Raw genomic sequence first — 18,060 nt, 5'->3', positions numbered from 1 at the left:
CTGCTACACGCTCATCACTTCTCAATCCTGCGCTGATCTAAATCATGGACATTTTGACCTGAATTGCTTCTCTGACATTTTTCATTCATTTCAAATTTCAGTTCATTCAAAACCATGCTCATGTCAAGTCTCTCATAATGATTGCTGCTGTCCTCACTGTCTCTCAAAACCTAACCTTTAAAATGTTCTCCTTGAGCATAAATGCTGACTTTGGCTCAATCTTATCTGTCTCTCTAAACTCTACACCACCTCCCAAAATCCCCATTCATTTGGCCCCAGCTCCATGGACGTTCCCTTACCTTTTGCAGGAGAACTGGCTGCCACGGATTCAGCCATCGACCTTTTATCTCTGGAATTGCTCTTTAAATACGTCACCCCTTTTTTTCCTTCCTTCAGGTTTTTCTTATAACCCACCTGTGTCATTTGTTCTCACATCTGTCAAACGTTAAAGGCACTACATCTTTGTATGTTCCTTCTGCTGCTGATAATGAAGTTCATCAAATATATAAAATATTTCTTATTAGGTCCTCCTTAAATTAATATTGCACCATAACATTCGCAGTCAAGTAACCGTAAGGATTAGAAAGGGAACCTCACAGCTGGTACTGGGACCATCAGGACTAAATTCAGTTAGTTTTGTACCAGTTACTTTAGCAAGTCCACAACATCCAGCATATAATCATCAAATGGAGTTCCGATGCTGTAATGGTCATTTTCCAATCTGGCCCAGGAGTCCCACTTAGAGCCATAGAGATGTACAGCACAGAAACAGACCCTTCGGTCTAACCTGTCCATGCCGACCAGATATCCCAACCCAATCTAGTCCCACCTGCCAGCACCCGGCCCATATCCCTCCAAACCCTTCCTATTCATATACCCATCCAGATGCCTCTTAAATGTTGCAATTGTACCAGCCTCCACCACTTCTTCTGCCAGCTCATTCCATGCACGTACCATGCTCTGTGTGAAAAAGTTGCCCCTTAGGTCTCTTTTATATCTTTCCCCTCTCACCCTAACCCTATGCCCTCTAGTTCTGGACTCCCCCACCCCAGGGGAAAAGACTTTGCCTATTTATCCTACCCATGCTCTTCATTATTTTGTAAACCTCTATAAGGTCACCCCTCACTTGCCCCGACCACGTGTAATAACATGTCGAAACAGAATACAAAACATCTAGAATTATCAAGTGTTGTTCAGATTTATGAGCAGCACAGTGGCTCCGTGGTTAGCACAGTGCCAGGGACCCAGGTTCAATTCCAGCCTCAGATAACTGTCTGTGTGGAGTTTGCACATTCTCCCCATGTCTGCGCGGGTTTCCTCCGGATGCTCCGGTTTCCTCCCACAATCCAAAGATGTGCAGGTCAGGTGAATTAGCCATGCTAAATTGCCCAGAGTGATAGGTGCATTAGTCAGGGGTAAATATAGGGCAGGGAATTGGATCTGGGTGGGCTACTCTTCAGAGAAGGTTGGTGTGGACTTGCTGGGCTGAAGGGCCTGTTTCCATTCTGTAGGGACTCTAATCTCATCCCTATTTTTGCCACTGAATGATAATCTGCATTTTCACCACAATTACAAATTTTTCTTTTATTTTGTCTCAAAACATCCTCAGGACAAGGAGAAACAGTTACATCTCAGGAGTCAGAAGTTGCTAGCTTTAATTGAGCAAATTGAGTCGCCAACTTTTGTCTACTGAAGATTTTTGAAAATGTGAAGACGGTAATTTCAAAGTCACCCTCAGAAGCAACAACATGTTCTTTATTCTGAGATCCCAGAGTTCCGTTTGTTGCATGCCTCTATGTATTGTCAAGAATTATATGATTACACCATTCAACATGATAGGAGCCACAATCAAACAAGCTGCATCAATAAGTCCTTTTGGATACCCATTGCTTGCCAATTGTAATTAAGTGAGGCTGGGGCTTTACTTCCATTGCTTGCACTGTGACGATGCTGCTCCTTTGACAAGGTTATGTTGTCCTTGGTTTTATTTTCAGAGGGAGCGTAAAGGACACAGACTCCAAAAAGTCTAAGTTGAAGGGTTTTATGACCAGTTTGATAAAAGCTAAGGCAAACGGCTTTTACATTAAAAAAAAAGACATTTGTACAATGAAAGGGGAGCGGCCAGTTCTCCCAGCTCAGCTTTTCTCTGGCTTGGTTTGGTTTTAGCACAGCAGAGTTGGGAATCTGCTGGACCCAAAAGAACAGGTCCAGACTGATTCTCCTCTCTCTCTCTCTGACATCTCTCCCCTGTAAGACTCTGGGTTTGACTTTACCTTTTGTGCCAAGGGGTGCTTATGGGGATTGATGCAACTATTTGGGATAGCATCATTAAGTTGGGATCATCTGTTAGGTGTTCAGATAAGTTAAGTTATTCTGTATTCTGTTGTTTCTGTTCCATTCAGTAAGATGGGAAGTAAATTCTGTTTTGTTTAGAGCTAAGTGGTTTGCCCAGCAGAATCACTCCTGGAATATCCGCAATACATTAAGGCAACGAGCAAAGTTAGGATCCGGGCCACTTTCTTGAAATGTTTTGAGGGCGTCTGGCCTGGTCCAGTGGAACTGTCATGCATCCTGTCATTTGGCTGGCCAAGAGTTCAAACCACCTTCAGTGCATCGTCAGCCTTGCGTTTACAAATTACACTGCTCTCGGCTGGCTACCACGTTTGGATGGTGGTGTGTTCCAATGGGAGGTGTGAGTGATGACCATGTGACTGCAAAGTGAGGCGACTGCAAAGTGAGGCGACTGCAACTCAAAATAAACATATATTTAAATCTATCTCAAACAAGGACAATAACCTTGCTGAAAATTTTTACCTTTTAAAGTCACCTTGGCATATGCAGTCAGAGGAAATATTCAAGGCTTTTCATGACTCTATGGATAAGTGAGTAATGATCAAGGTAATAGCTGGCCAGCAAGTTCTCCAGTCAAGCCCTCATTATTTGTCTGTCATAACATCACCACAGTGATTAAGTGTTCCTTACAATCATACCCTGACAAATTGTTATTTATGTGAGAGGACTTACACCTGTATATAAAAGAGAAAAAAAAAACATTTTAACAGAGATCAGTGCAGCTGTCAGCTGATTTCAGGATGTTATGGGTTTGTAATGTCTGCTGATAAGAGCAGTCTGGGAGGATGATTTGCAGGGACCCTCAACTCAATTGATTCAATTTTTACAGCTTGCTCAGTTGATGAATGAATTTGCCAAGCCTGGCCTGAGTATTTCATGTAAGTCCTAACATTGCTGCACAAATGGCAGTAAATCCCGATCAGAAATAAATGTGCACACATTACAGCTGTTTGTTTGTCTTCTTAGATGTTGAGAAGACATGAGCATCCAATTGAAGATCCTTCCTCTCAACAATTTTGTCAAGCCAATTTATTTAATGGCACTACCAAAGACTAATTTACTGATGCTCAGTCGCCTTTTTCGTCTTTGATAGATGATCAGTCAATATAAAAATGTCCTTTGTTTCCGTGGATGTGGAGTTGTGAACATCTTTTCAGCTCACGAATGTCTGACTCTGATCATTCCCCATTTCAGAACTCCACGCTGCAGCACACTCCATTATCTATGATTCGCACAGCCGTTAAGACCAGCATTTATTTTGTTTGCCAACGTTTTCCCCTCTTCCTGATGGCTGATTCCTCATGATGTTGCAGTTCCACTGTTGCACTCTCAGGTTTTTCTTAAGAACAATCTTGTGTCAAATAAAAACAGAAAATGCTGGAGAAACTCAGCAGGTCTGACAGCTTCTGTGGACAGGGAAACAGCTTTAATGTTCCCATAGGACCACCAGATGGAAAAGCAGAGTAGGTTCCCCAGTCTCATTTTTATTTTATTTTCATTCTCCAAACGGTCAATATTATCATTGGCCTCTCTCTTCCTTTGTGTATATTTGAAGACATTGTTGATATTATTAGTATTAAACTTGATAAATAACTCTCCTGATCATCTGGCTTCCCACTAATCTTTGCCACATTGTATGTTTTTTTCCTTCAGTTTGATGTTAGCCTTAACTTGCCTGATTAACCATGATTGTCTTGAATTCTCGACTCCTTCGTTCTCATCACGGTATACCTTTGCTGTGAACCATGAAGCATTTTCTTAAACCTCTACCATTGTCCCTCAAACATCTTTGCTTCAAAATGCCTTTCCCAGGACACACCTGGGCGACACATTGCTTTGTAATTACCTTTGTTTAAGCTGAGCATATTTGTTTCTGACCCAGTTCCCTCTTCTCGAACCGAATGCTACATTTTACATTATAGTGGTCAGTGTTCTGAGTCCAATGATTCTTATCCATAACCTTCGTTAAATAAGACTATTCTGAGTCCATATGGGTACTGTAGGGGTACTCCCAGAGATGGGAGCATCAGTGGAGGTGTGCTGAGTGAGAGAGAATAAAGTAGTAAGACATTATCTAATTTAAGTAACTTGAATGTAATTTAAGCCAGTACTAATCAATATGTTTGTAGTTTAGTTTTAGTTAAGTGGATAGGTTTGTTTTGGTAGAATTGTGGGTTGTTTAGTAACAATGGTACTATGTTATGACTTTGTTCTTGTGCTGGGTTTTTTTTCTGTTTTGATGGTGCTTTATTTTCTTTATATATAAATGTTTTGTAAAAGAATTGAAAAAGATTTTCAATAAAAATATTTATTAAGAAATTTTTCAATAAAAATTTTATTTAAAAAGACACTGTTCTGTGCCCAATGATTCTTATTCACAACCTTTGGGCCTTTAACAGGTGAATTATGAAAGGAAGCGGAACACCAGCTCACAAAGACCAAGTCAAACAGATCAGTTTAGAAAGCTTCTCTCAGAATGACTGGGTGACAGAAACATGTCAGGAGAGAACTTTCTTCTATTGCTTGGGCTCTGCTGGGCTGGGGGGGTTGGCTGGGGGAGGGGGTTGGGCTGGGGGGGGGTTGGGCTGGGGGTGTTGGCTGGGGGGGGGTTGGGCTGGGGGGGTTGCGGAGGGTGGAGGTGAGGCTCGTACTTCAAGGCCCAGGAGAAGAGACCAGGTGCTCCAGCAAGCCTGTTCTGCTCAGGTCTGGGAAGGGGAGCCTGCAGCAGTACTGGGGGCCCATGGTTTCTGGCTCTGGACCAGAAATTCTTTCATGATATGAAACTCCAGGGTCTGCTTGTTCTTATAGCAAAAAAAAAACACTTCCTGATCTAACTAGAAAACTTCTTTGTTGTTAACATGGTGTAGCTTATTGCATGTTTGCAGCTAGTCATCGGTTACCTTAATGTGATAGATCTTGTGACAGAGATTTTGAGAAGGATCAGATAATAGGTCTCACTCCTCTGAGGTCCTCAGCTGTTCTGCTTACAAGTCCCAACGACATTATCAAAGCTGCAGTCCTCATTATTAACCCGTTCAGTCCCATAAACAACAGAGAGAGAGAGAAAGAGAGACAGCTGAAGCCATCAACGCAATTGTTACTAAAAATGTGAAGAGTTCAGAATAAGAGAAGTGCAGTCACAGAATTGTGGAGTTGGAGGCTACTGCAGAGATGGCGAGGGTTGAGGACATGGAGGGATTTGAAAATAACAAAATGTCGCTTGACCAGGGGCCAATTTAAGACAGCATGTACAGCAATGAGATGGGAATGGGATTTAGTGTGAGTAAAAAGGCAGATTTTTGGATTATTTCAGGTTGATGGAGGTAGATAACTGTATTGGAATAGTCCATTCTGAAGGTACCAAAGCCCAGGGTTCAGGGTTCAGCAGCAGGGTGAAGTTGATGACATAGTGGGGTGAAAATGGACGGCATGGAGATTGCACAAATCTGACATTGGAACCTCATTTCAACATCAAGTGTTACACCGAGACTGAAAGCAGACTGGCTTAATCTCAGATTGTTGCCAAGGAAAGGAATGCAATGGGAGTTAAGTAATTGTGTTTGTACCATCTCTGACTCAAGTGTGGAAAGTCAGTACTGAAAGACGAAGGCTCAGCCTCTGCTTGTCATCAGTGGATTCTCCATGTACGCGGTGGAGATAGTCATAATTATAACAGGGTTGCATTTGGGATGGTTTTTCTGGTATGCGATTAGATTAGATTCCCGACAGCCCAGCAAGTCCACACCAACCTTCCAAAGAGTAACCCACCCAGACCCATTTCCCTCTCACTAATGCACCTAACACTGCGGGCAATTTAGCGTGGCCAATGCACCTGACCTGCACATCTTTGGACTGTGGGAGGAAACCAGAGCACCCAGAGGAAACCCACGCAGACGCGGGGAGAATATGCAAACTTCACACAGAGTCGCTCAAGGCTAGAATCGAACCTGGGACCCTGGTGCCATCCTAATGAAATATCACTCCGCATTTAACTACTTTACACCTCCCCAAATGATTTATTAATCCTAACACTGGATCGGCAGAGTTGAAATTATTGTATTCATTTTGTACTTGGAATATTTACAAAACGGAGAAAGTGAGGACTGCAGATGCTGGAGATGAGGGTGATAGGCTGAAGAGGGGGTGGGGGCGGAGAGGTCGGGAAGAAGATCGCAGGTCAAGAAGGCGGTGCTGAGTCCGAGGGTTGGGACTGAGATAAGGTGGGGGGAGGGGAAAAGAGGAAGCTGGAGAAATCTACATTCATCCGTTGTGGTTGGAGGGTTCCTAGGCGGAAGATGAGGCGCTCTTCCTCCAGGCGTGTGTGGTCAGGGTCTGGCGATGGAGGAGGCTAAGGACATGCATGTCATTGGCGGAGTGGGAGGGGGAGCTAAAGTGTTCAGCCATGGGGCGGTTGGGTTGGTTGGTGCGGGTGTCCCAGAGTTGTTCCCTGAAACGTTCCGCAAGTAGGCGGCCTGATAGGCCTTCTTTCGTATATTCCCAGTGCCCCTTCCCCAACTTCCCTCCCCTCTACCTTTTATCTCAGTCTCAGTCCCAACCGTCAGACTCAGCACCACCTTCCTAACCTGCAATCTTCTTCTCGACCTCTCTGCCCCCACCCCCTCTCCGGCCTATCACCCTCACCTCCTTCCACCTATCGTATTCCCAGCGCCTCTCCCCCAAATTCCTTCCCCCCTACCTTTTATCTCAGCCTGCTTGGCACACCAACCTCAGTCCTGAAGAAGGGGTTATGCCCAAAACGTCGATTCTCCTGCTCCTCGGATACTGCCTGGCCTGCTGTGTTTTTCCAGCACCACATTTTTCCAGTCGTATTTACAAAACGTCAATCATTTTAGATAAAAGCCAGCCTCCACTTACTCAACATAACCTGGAATGGGAAGCAAGTGTGTCTTTTTCAATATCATACATACCTTAAGCATAAATTCAAAGGAAAACTACTGAAACTGACAGTGATTGTTGCATTAAATAATTGGTTGAGTGGTGGATTACAAGGAAAAAATTAATTATTTACACTGGGATTTTACATTGTCAGCAATAGGCAGTAAGATCAATTGGAATATCTGACAGAAATGTCTGACAGCTAATCAGGCTGGCTGGAGGATTTGTGTCAAGATTACTGGACCTTTTGAGCAAAGAAATACAAAACTCTAGATTGTTGGAGGGTAGGATTATAAACTGCTGGACCACCAGAGGATAGATGCGAAGAATGTTAAATCATTGGAGAAGTAAACAGTTTTAGACTAATTAAGTTCAAGAATAAGCAATGCCTGACCTTTGAATGGTTAGAGTAAATGCTGCTCGCCCACTGAAGTGGAAGACTTGAAGGAGGAGAGAGAGCTAATCATTCAAGTGTGCCTGGTCATTTTTATATTTACTGGCATGGTCAAATTTTATTTTCTATCATCAATTGCTCGAGTGGTGCAACGTGAGTTGTCTTCTTCAGCCACCACAGTTTTTGCTGCACATACATTTGAAGTTATATTTCTTTCATTTTGAACCACAAATAAATTATGTAATCAGTAAACGGCTATATATCAGCTTTAAACAAATTCATCACAGGAGATTTCTGGGGTATGCATATGTATTAAATATTTTTTCTTCAAGGCTGATTGGAATGTCCTTTTGAGGTAACATTGATGTGAGTTCATAAACTGATTTTGGATGAGCAATTCTCTAATTACAGAAACAGAATTGAGAGATGGGAATAAAGACCCAATTTGACTTAAGTGGCTTAAAAAAAAAGTCAACACAGTTTCCATCTCGACGACTTAGTGCTGTTATTGTGATGTGGCCTCTTTGTCAATGAACTGCAGTGTCAAGTTGAGTTCCAAAAATATGAAATTTGTTCACAATGTATTTCTGCAATAGCAAAAGATTGTGCTTTGATAGCATGTACCAAAGAAAAATTGATATTCAAGAAAAACTTTGAAGAATGATATTAGTTGTGAGTGAAGGGATATAAAGGACATAATACTCTGGAAACTGAGACTGAAGCCAGGCAGGAAATAAATGTTTGCATGCCTGTTCCAGCAAAGCAAGCTTTTGTAGATGTTTTATATTCATGAGAGCAGTATAAAGAAACCTGAATAATTGAACCAAAAGAGAAACTTTGGCCAAAACTTGCTCTTCTTTCTTGGCCATTTCATCAAAGATATTTTATGGACCGAGTGGTGTTATTACAAATAACCACTTTGCCTCTGAATATCACAATCACAATAAGCCTTGTGTTTGAAAGTTTTAAGAAGAGCATATAATTGATGTAGATGGTTGCTTGATCAGCGTCGAAGAGATGAGATGATAAGTAGGTTCCTGTTTGAATGTGACTCCTCATCAGAACGTAACTGGAAGGATTTGCTTTGTTAGTTTTGCATTCATACTCGAAAGCCTATTGAAACAACTTGATGACTTTTTATTTATTTAATGCGGATACCCCCAATTATTGGAAACCTCTGCCTTCTTGTGAACTGCTGTCAAATTCAGTGAAGAAAAGGTATGACAACAGTCAGCTGATTCAATGTTCTGAATGTAGATTACAAAATTGTCGCTAGCTCTGAATTTGTCTGCTGCAAAAAGGCCCTGGCCTCAGCATGGATGCAAACTCCCAGCCTCAGCGTGGAAGCGAACTCCCAGTCCCAGCGCGGACTCGAACTCCCGGCCTCAGTGTGGACATGAACTCCCGGTCTCAGCGTGGACTCGGACTCCCGGCCTCAGCATGGATGCAAACTCCCAGCCTCAGCGTGGAAGCGAACTCCCAGTCCCAGCGCGGACTCGAACTCCCGGCCTCAGTGTGGACATGAACTCCCGGCCTCAGCGTGGATTCGGACTCCCGGCCTCAGCATGGATGCAAACTCCCAGCCTCAGCGTGGAAGCGAACTCCCAGTCCCAGCGCGGACTCGAACTCCCGGCCTCAGTGTGGACATGAACTCCCGGTCTCAGCGTGGACTCGGACTCCTGGCCTCAGTGCAGACTCACACTCCCTGCCTCAGTGTGGACTCGAACTCCCGGCCTCAGCATGGACTCAGACTCCTGGTCTCAGCATCGACTCGATCCATTAAGGAGAAGCCCAACACGGTCTGTGTTGCAAGGACTGTTATTCTGACCTCTAATTTCTCTGTTTTTCTAATCTATTGCTGGACTTTTCATTTCATTATTTTAAAAATTCTTTTCCTAAGAATTTCTCGTGGAAAATCTGTACACAGGGCTTTAGGATCTAAGATGGCAACTTGTAAATGTTTTACCGTTCTCATGTAACAACAAAGCTAATTCTTGTATTCTTGCAGGGTTACAGGGGATAGGGGATGGTTTTGGGTCTGGGTGGGATGCTCTTCAGGGGAATCGGTGTGTATGCAATGGGCCAAATGGCCTACCTCCACACTGTCATGTTTCTATGATTCTATGATCTTATACATACATGTTAGGAAGTGAGGAAAACCCAGCACTCAATTAAACCTGCACCTTTAATTTTTTACACAACCTTTGAAGAACTATTTAACTCGTTCTTAATCGACCATTCAGGGCCCTGCCTGAAAGCAGGAACAGGAATCAATGTCTTTTAACAATCATACATGTTTCAACCAGATCTCCTGAAGCAGTGCCTTTGGAAAAATAACGTCCAAAATGGTAATGAAAAGTTTGATGTATTTGCAACCTCTTAGTTGCCCAAAGAAATGTAATTAGATCAAGGTACAAATTATATGCAACAAATATTCAAAGAATAATGTAGATTTTGGGAATAACATATTTGCAAAGAATGAATAACATACCATTTCAAGGAACCCGAGGAAAATGAATCAACATGTTCCCAGGATTGTGATAAAGATGTTATTGTTACTATCAAAGCTCAGATTTTGTTTTTAATATGTGCTTTGAGCTTTAGAGAGAAACTGACCAATGGATACGAACTGGCTAAAATGGAATTGAAGAGTTTTCATTAAAAATAGGAGAATTATTGCAGATAGAAAGGTCCAAGTTTGAAATTTTTTTGTTGGGCACAGGGTTGTGACCTGTTCCTGCTGAACCATTAGAAGCAACATTCACTGGATTTAACCAAATCAAGAAGAAACTCCATGATGAAATTATGTAGGGGGTTTTCCAGATAGGATAAAACAAATTCTGCAAATGTGCCACGCCAGTATGTTAAAGAGATTTTAAGACTGGGAATATAGTCAAGAGAAATTTAGTATCCACCTGACAGAAGAGGAGGTGCTGGAGGTCTTAAAAAACATAAAGGTGGATATAATGGTTAAGTGTATCCCAGGACATTGTGGAGGACTGGAGGGAAGCTAATGTTGTGCCTTTGTTTCGGAAAGCCTGGAGAAGCCTGGGAATAATAAGCCAGTGTGTCTGACTTCAGTGGTGGGAAGTTGTTGGAGGGGATTCTGAGCGATAGGATTCCATGCATTTGGAGAGGTGAGGACTGATTAGGGGCAGTCAGTGTGGCTTTGTGCATGGGAAATGGTGCCTCACAAATTTGATTGAGTTTTTTTGAGTATGTGACCAAAAAAATCGAAGAGGGCAGATATTGACGACATGGACTTTAGTAAAGCCTTTGACAGTGTTCCTCATGGCAGAGTGGTGAGTAAAGATTGATCATGTGGGTTTCAGGCAGAGCTTGCCAATTGAATACAAAAGTGGCTTGATGGTCGGAGACAGAGGGTTGTGGTGGTGGAAGGTTCATTTTCAGACTGGGAGGCCTGTGACCAGTTGTGTTTTGCTATTGTTTCTCATTTATGTGAATGATCTGGATGAAAACACAAGAGGCATAGTTAGTAATTTGTGGAGGACACCAAGATTGGTAGCACAGAGGACAGGGAAAAATGTTATCTAATGTTACAAAGGGATCTTGATCAATTGGGCCAATGAGCTGAGAAGTTTACTTTGGATAAATGCATGGTATCAAATTTGGGAAAACAAACAAAGATAGGACTTAGTGTCAAGAGTGTGGAGCTGGAAAAGCACAGCAGGTCAGGCGGCATCCAAGGAGCAGGAGAATCAATTTTTCGGGCAAAATCATCTGCTGGCCTTACTTTCTCCTTATAAAATTAGTAGTAGGGCCCTGGGTTGTATTGTTGATCAGAAAGCCCCCGGGGTTCAGTTACATAGCTCTTTGAAAGGTGTGTCACAGGTAGGTCGCGTGATTCGGAATGCATTTAGCACGCTTGCCATCAATGGTCAGACCTTTGAGTACAGCAGTTGGGGTGTCATGTTTAGGTTGTACAGGACACTGTAAGGCCACATCTGGTGCACTTTGCACAGTTCTGATCTCTCTGCTACAAGAGGTATGTTATTAAATTGGAGAGGGTTCAGAAAAGATTTCCAAGCCTGTTGCTGGGACTGGAGGATCTGAGTCACAAGTAGAGGCTGGATTGGCTGGGACTTTTTTCACAGGCGCACAGGAGATTGAGGGGTGACCTTGGAGTTTTTTATAGAATCCTGAAGGGCATAGGTAACGTCAACAGCTAAGGTCTTTTCCATAGGATTAGATATTTAAAACAAGGCGCCATTTTTTTTTATAATATATTTTTATTAAGAAATAATAGATTTCTAAATATTTCAACAAATACAAAACAATGCAATTCAAAACAGTACAAAAATAGTACAAAACTAAACCCAAATGATAAAAAGAAATTCCCCAACCCACCCTCCTATATGAATGTATGAACATATATAGAGGTGTAAAATTTTGAAAAATTTCTGCCGCTTCCTACTTGTGGAATATGAAATAACTAACCCTCTGGCATAAGCTTTGGCAGTTTCCCAGAGAACAGATGAGCTATCAACCGAGCCTATGTTGATGTCTAGGAATGCCCAAAATTCCCTAGAGAAATACTCCACAAACTTGCTGACCATGAGAATAAAGGGGTCCATTCGCCAGTACCTTGAATCCACTGTAACATCCTTAATTTTAATGAGGTACACTGGAGCATGATCAGAGATGGCAATATTACCAATCGTACAGGATGCCACCCGATCCAGGGTTACCGTAGGGGTCAGAAAAAAATCAATCCTCGTGTGACATCTATGCGGATTGGAGAAGAACGTGAAATCCCTACCTGTAGGTTGGAGACACCTCCAGACGTCCACCAACCCGAATTCCCCACACAGACCCAATAACTGTTTAGTTTGTGCAGAGGGTATCGAGGGACCGTTAGGCAATCTGTCTACTGTGGGTTCTATGAGGCAGTTAAAATCTCCCCCTATAATGATGTGCCGAGACTTGAGACTTATCAGTTTAGAAAAAACATCTACCAAGAATTTAAGAGGATGAGCTGGGGGACAATAAACATTTAAAATGCCATATACTTCCCCATTTATCAAGGCTTTAAGAATTACAAACCTCCCGTATGTGTCTTTAACACATTCCAACAATTTAAATGAGAGATTTTTCCTTACCAATGTAGCCCCTCCCCTACTTCTGGTATTAAATGATGAAAAATAAACTCGGTCAAAGCCATTCTGCTGTAATTTCAGATGCTCCTTGTCATCCAAATGTGTCTCCTGTAACAAAGCAATATCCACCCTCTCCTTTCTAAGACTCAAGAGTACCCTCTTCCTCTTAATTGGTGAGTGACTTCCCTTGATATTCCAGGCACACCATTTAATCAAATCATTAGCCATAATCTTCTGCAATTACATTTAAATTCCAGAGAGGAGGAACCCGAACCACAAATTGCTGAGCCTTACTGTTGCATGGTCCACCAAATATAAAAACTATATAAACTAAAACCACTACATTTAACAAACATACAAAATTATTAAAAATAAAAAACAACAAAAACCAGAAAACAAACCAACATATAAGGCGCCAATAGCGCTGAGTAGGGGAACTCACCCCGTGCCCGGAGGGGGCAACTACCCGTCCCGAACTGCCCATAAATAGGCATCTAACTATCTCAATCACTTTCACTTCTCCCAGCTAGAGCCGCATCGCAAGCACAAGCTAAAAAGAATAAACACCCCATAGAATATCAATATGAATAAAAAAACATTCTTTTATAAAAAAAAAGGGGAATAAATACCCCACCCATCCTTTGGCATGTCCTAACTTAGAAATTTAAAATGTACATCTTAACCACTGCCAGACATAGTTTGAATCAAATTATTATCAATAGAGGTAACAAAAAAGGGGAACAACAAAGCTCCAACCGGATTTCCTCCATTTCTTTTACAGAATGATAAACGCATACCCAAGCAACAATATTTATACATACTACAATTGTTTAACTTAGGTTAGTTTGTCCACAAAGTCTCTTGCCTTCCCCGATGTGTCAAAGAGATGTATGGATCCATCTAAGGTGATCCGAAGCACTGCCGGATATCTAAGGGAGTACTGAATCCCAAGCTCCTTCAATCTTCTCTTGACACCATCATATGATTTTCGTTTCTGGATCCCTGCCACTGAAAAGTCCTGAAAAACCATGATCTTAGACCCCTCATAAATTAGGGCCTTTGGATCCTTCCCCCTGGAGTCTGGAAGCCTCCATGACTCTCTCCTTATCCCGGTAATGATGGAACCGCACCAGGAAAGGACAAGGGCATTGACCCAGACCCGACCTCCGCGCTGCGACCCGGTGAGCCCTCTCTATCTTCAATCCTCTCATGCCAGTCTCCAAGTCAAGGAATTTCAGAAGCCAATCTTCAACAAATTCCGCAGGCCGCTCACCCTCCTTACCCTCAGGCAGACCGATGATCCAAATGTTTTTTCTCCTGCCCCTGTTTTCAAGATCATCCACTTGGTCATGCAAATTATGAACCTACATCTTCAGGGCTTGGATCTCTTCCTAGAATGAACTGGCATCAGCTTCCACCACTGTGACCCTGTGCTCCACCTCATCCGTCCTCTTCTCCAGGTCTCCCAGCTGCTGCTCATGCTTCTGCAGCATGAGAGAGACTGGAGCCAGCTTCTCTTCAATCTGTTTCCCCAACATCTCGCGAGATTTCGAGAGCTGGTTCACCAGGTCCTGGAGAGTAATCGGCTCCGAGGCTGCTGCAGGCTGAACTGCAGATCCGGCCTCAGATGCTCCTCCTCCCTTTTTAGGCATTTCTGGACAGCTGAAAATACAGGTAAGTCAATTTTTAAATGTTTCTTGGGGCTCCACAATCTTTCTAACGCCCCAAGAAATCCTGATGACCTGGGTTGGGTGGGTTAAAGGACTGTCCTGCTCCTGCTGTAATGTGAAGCTCTGCAGTGTGATCTTCTCAGATCGCCGCCATCTTAGATCCCCCCGGGGGGCATACTTTTGAAGATGAGAGGTGAAAAATTTAAAAGGGACCCAAGAGACAACTTTTTCATACAGTGGGTAATTTGCATGTGGAATAAACGTTGCCATCATATCTGCTTATACCATCTCCCTTGGCAGCGCACTCTACACACTTACAGCCTTCTACGTAAAAATCTTGCCTTGCACATCTCCTTCAAACTTTCCCCCTCTCTCCTTAAACCTATTGACATTCCCATCTTGGGAAAAAGACCTGCACCATCTCTGCCTCTCGTAATTTTACAGATTTCTATCAAGTCACTCTTCAGCATCTGACACTGAAGCGAAAACAATTCAGGTTTGACCTTATAACTAATACATTCTAATCCAGGCAACATCTTGGTAAACCTCTTCTGCACACTCTCAAAGGCCTTTCTATAGTGTGGTGATCAAAACTTCACATAATAGAACATAGAACATAGAACAGTACAGCACAGAACAGGCCCTTCAGCCCACGATGTTGTGCCAACCACTGATCCTCATGTATGCACCCTCAAATTTCTGTGACCATATGCATGTCCAGTAGTTTATTAAATGTCCCCAATGACCTTGCTTCCACAACTGCTGCTGGCAACGCATTCCATGCTCTCACAACTCTCTGTGTAAAGAACCCGCCTCTGACATCCCCTCTATACTTTTCTCCAACCAGCTTAGTGGAGAGAAACTTAGAGTGAACTTTTCTGGTTAATGTCTCTGCAACAAAGCAGCCCACTTGATCGACATCCATCCTCCACCTTAACATTTGCTCCCTCATCGCGGTGCACAGTGATAGCAGTGTGAATTATCTTCAAAGTCGAAGAGCGTAGTGCTGGAAAAGCACACTCCGGTCAGGCAACACCCTAATTCCTGATGAAGGGCTGATGCCCGAAACGTTGACTCGCCTGCTCCTTGGATGCTGCCTGACCGGCTGTACTTTTCCAGCACCACACTCTTCAACTCTGATCTCCAACACCTGCAATCCTCACTTTCTCCTGGATCATGTTCAAGCCATCTTTGACAGCATTTTACAAATCTTCAAACTCTCCCAGTGAGAAGGACCAGGGTCGCAGATGTAGAGGAACACCACCACCAACAAGTTTCCCTCAATGGACATATAATCCTCACTTGGAGCTATATCACCATGCCCTGAAAGTCACTGGCAAAACCTGGAACTCCATTGCTGTCATAGCTCTGGGTGAATCCATTGAAGTTCAAAAATGTTTCCAGGACATTAATACTGGAAGTATGTGTTAAACTATGTTATCAGTCCAAGTTGAAAGGACTGAATAAAAGCTCTGAGGTTCTTTGAGCAATCAGTGAGGAAAGGTCATTGAGTTAGCATGTGTCTATATGTCTTGGGGAGAGTCAGTAATTGAGAGAATCACATCTAGTGAGTGCACTGCCATGAGGAACTTCTCAATAAAAATGAACAAGTGAAGTAGTACCTCATAAGGATTGAGTATTTCAGAAGGATATTGCTTGGAAAAAGGGTTGACTTTTTGTTTTACTCTTTATAACATCATTCCAAGCTTGCAGATCTGCTTTACCTGTTTAACAATGTACGCTCTTTTGCTAGGAGTACATCAACAACCTCTTACAAATACATTCATTGACTGAGTATCATGGTAACCAAACTGCGAAAATCATTTAGGGTCCATCTGGCCAGGTTTCACTCAGGGATCCTACCTGTCCAGTATTAGCTTCAGTGAAGAAAAGTGTGGTGCTGGAAAAGCACAGCAAGTCAGGCAGCATCCTAAGAGCGGGAGAATCAACATTTCAGGCATAAGCCCTTCATCAGGAATATGGAGGGGGAAAGGGACTGAGAGATAAATTGGTGGGGCGGGGGTGGAGCTGGGGAGAGGATAAATGGGAAGGCGATAGGTGGATGCAGATGGATAGGACGGTGGGGATGGTGGAGTGGATAGATGGGAAGGAAGATAGACACGTAAGACAAAAGGCCTGTCTTTTCAACTCTGACTCTCCAGCATTTGCAGTCCTCACTTTCTCCCAGTAAAGAGGAATGGAAATTTGCATTAGATATCACGAAGAAGAGGTACAAATAAATACTTCAACACCCTTGGAATAGTGAAAATTAGAAAATATCTTCTCATGAAAAACTGAAATTCAATGTCAGTGACCCCTCATCATTTAAGCAGGGCCAGCAACTATAATTATTCTGTGATTTTACACCAAATGGAAATTTTCAGTTTGAGCATCAATTGGATGTACATTTCTGAGGATTTTCAGAATGTTGGTTGATTAATAATTACCACTTACATGAGAAAGGTGTTATCTTTCTTTTATGGACAATCAGATTAATTCTGCCTGCTTAAGTCTATTAACTGAGCACATTAATACTGTACTCTGTTTTACCAGATCTCATTTAATTTTATGCAGAACATGAGTTAAGAGTGCATTGACGGAAGGTTTGACAAACAAAGGCTACCGATAAAAGGTGACTGGCACAAGAAACATAGGGAACATGAGGAAACATTGTTTCACGCAGCAAATTATTAGAACCTGAAACAGATTGTCTGAAAAGTAATATATTCAGCATCAATTGTTGCAAGAGTGAAACTGAATACAATGACAGAGACAGTGACATCAGGCTAATGTGACTGCAAAAATATTTCAGAGGCTCAGACTTGTGTTCTGGGGACACCATGACTGCTAGAATTTAAATTCAATTCATAAAACCTGCAATTGAAAAGTAGTCTTTGAAATGGTGACAGTGAAACTCTCAATCATTCTTGCAAAAATCCAATGTCTTTCAAGGATATAGATCTGCTAACCTTAACTGGTCTGGCCAGTTCCTCTAGACGTACAGTAATGGCCGAACACAACACTTGGGTCATACCGTCATAGAGTCATAGAGATGTGCAGCACGGAAACAGACCCTTCGGCCCAACTCGTCCATGCCAACCATAATCTAGCCCCATTTGCCAGCACTTGGCCAATATCCCTCTAAGCTCTTCCAATTCATATACCCATCCAATGGATATTTGGGATGGCAATAAAATGTAGCCCTTGCCAGTATTGCATGGAAGAATAGAAATAGGGATGTAAAGGAGAGGATTATGAGGATGGTGGGGCAAAATGCACCTCATTTAATTGCTCTTGAAAATATCCAATACAGGTTTCGTAGGTCAAATGTGTTCCTCGATTCTATAACCACACTGAAATAACTCCACAGAGGCCAGTATCCCCTCACCAAGTCAACCTTTATTTACACATGGTGAGTCCTTGACACTGATCCAGCTCACTCAGAGCCAGCTCTCAGAGTGGACATGATGCCTCTCTCTCCTATTCTTATCTGTCAGCCAGGACTCCCTGATTGGACCAGTATCACAGCCCCAGTTGGGGAACTCAGATTCTATGATGGCTCCCTGGCTGACCTTGTTACACTCACTACATCCCCTCTCCTCTGAATCTGAGAACACAGGCTGATTCCTTT

General features: G+C 42.7%; 1 long non-coding RNA gene across 3 annotated transcripts in view; it reads right to left on the bottom strand.

Annotated features, from left to right (window-relative positions):
* Positions 1 to 340: 340 nt before the first annotated feature.
* The window catches only part of LOC122543152 (uncharacterized), a 149,755-nt gene continuing 132,035 nt past the window's right edge, over positions 341 to 18,060 (bottom strand). For all 3 annotated transcript variants that reach the window (XR_015754955.1, XR_015754957.1, XR_015754956.1), the window contains one exon: positions 341 to 435. This is a non-coding gene — a long non-coding RNA (uncharacterized LOC122543152). The remainder of the gene's footprint in view (positions 436 to 18,060) is intronic.

The sequence above is a fragment of the Chiloscyllium plagiosum genome, unplaced genomic scaffold, assembly GCF_037043375.1.
Source record: "Chiloscyllium plagiosum isolate Xiang-an unplaced genomic scaffold, Cpla_swu_hap1 HiC_scaffold_48, whole genome shotgun sequence".
Classification (NCBI taxonomy): Eukaryota; Metazoa; Chordata; class Chondrichthyes; order Orectolobiformes; family Hemiscylliidae; genus Chiloscyllium; species Chiloscyllium plagiosum.
This window is presented reverse-complemented; position numbering and strand designations above follow the sequence as displayed.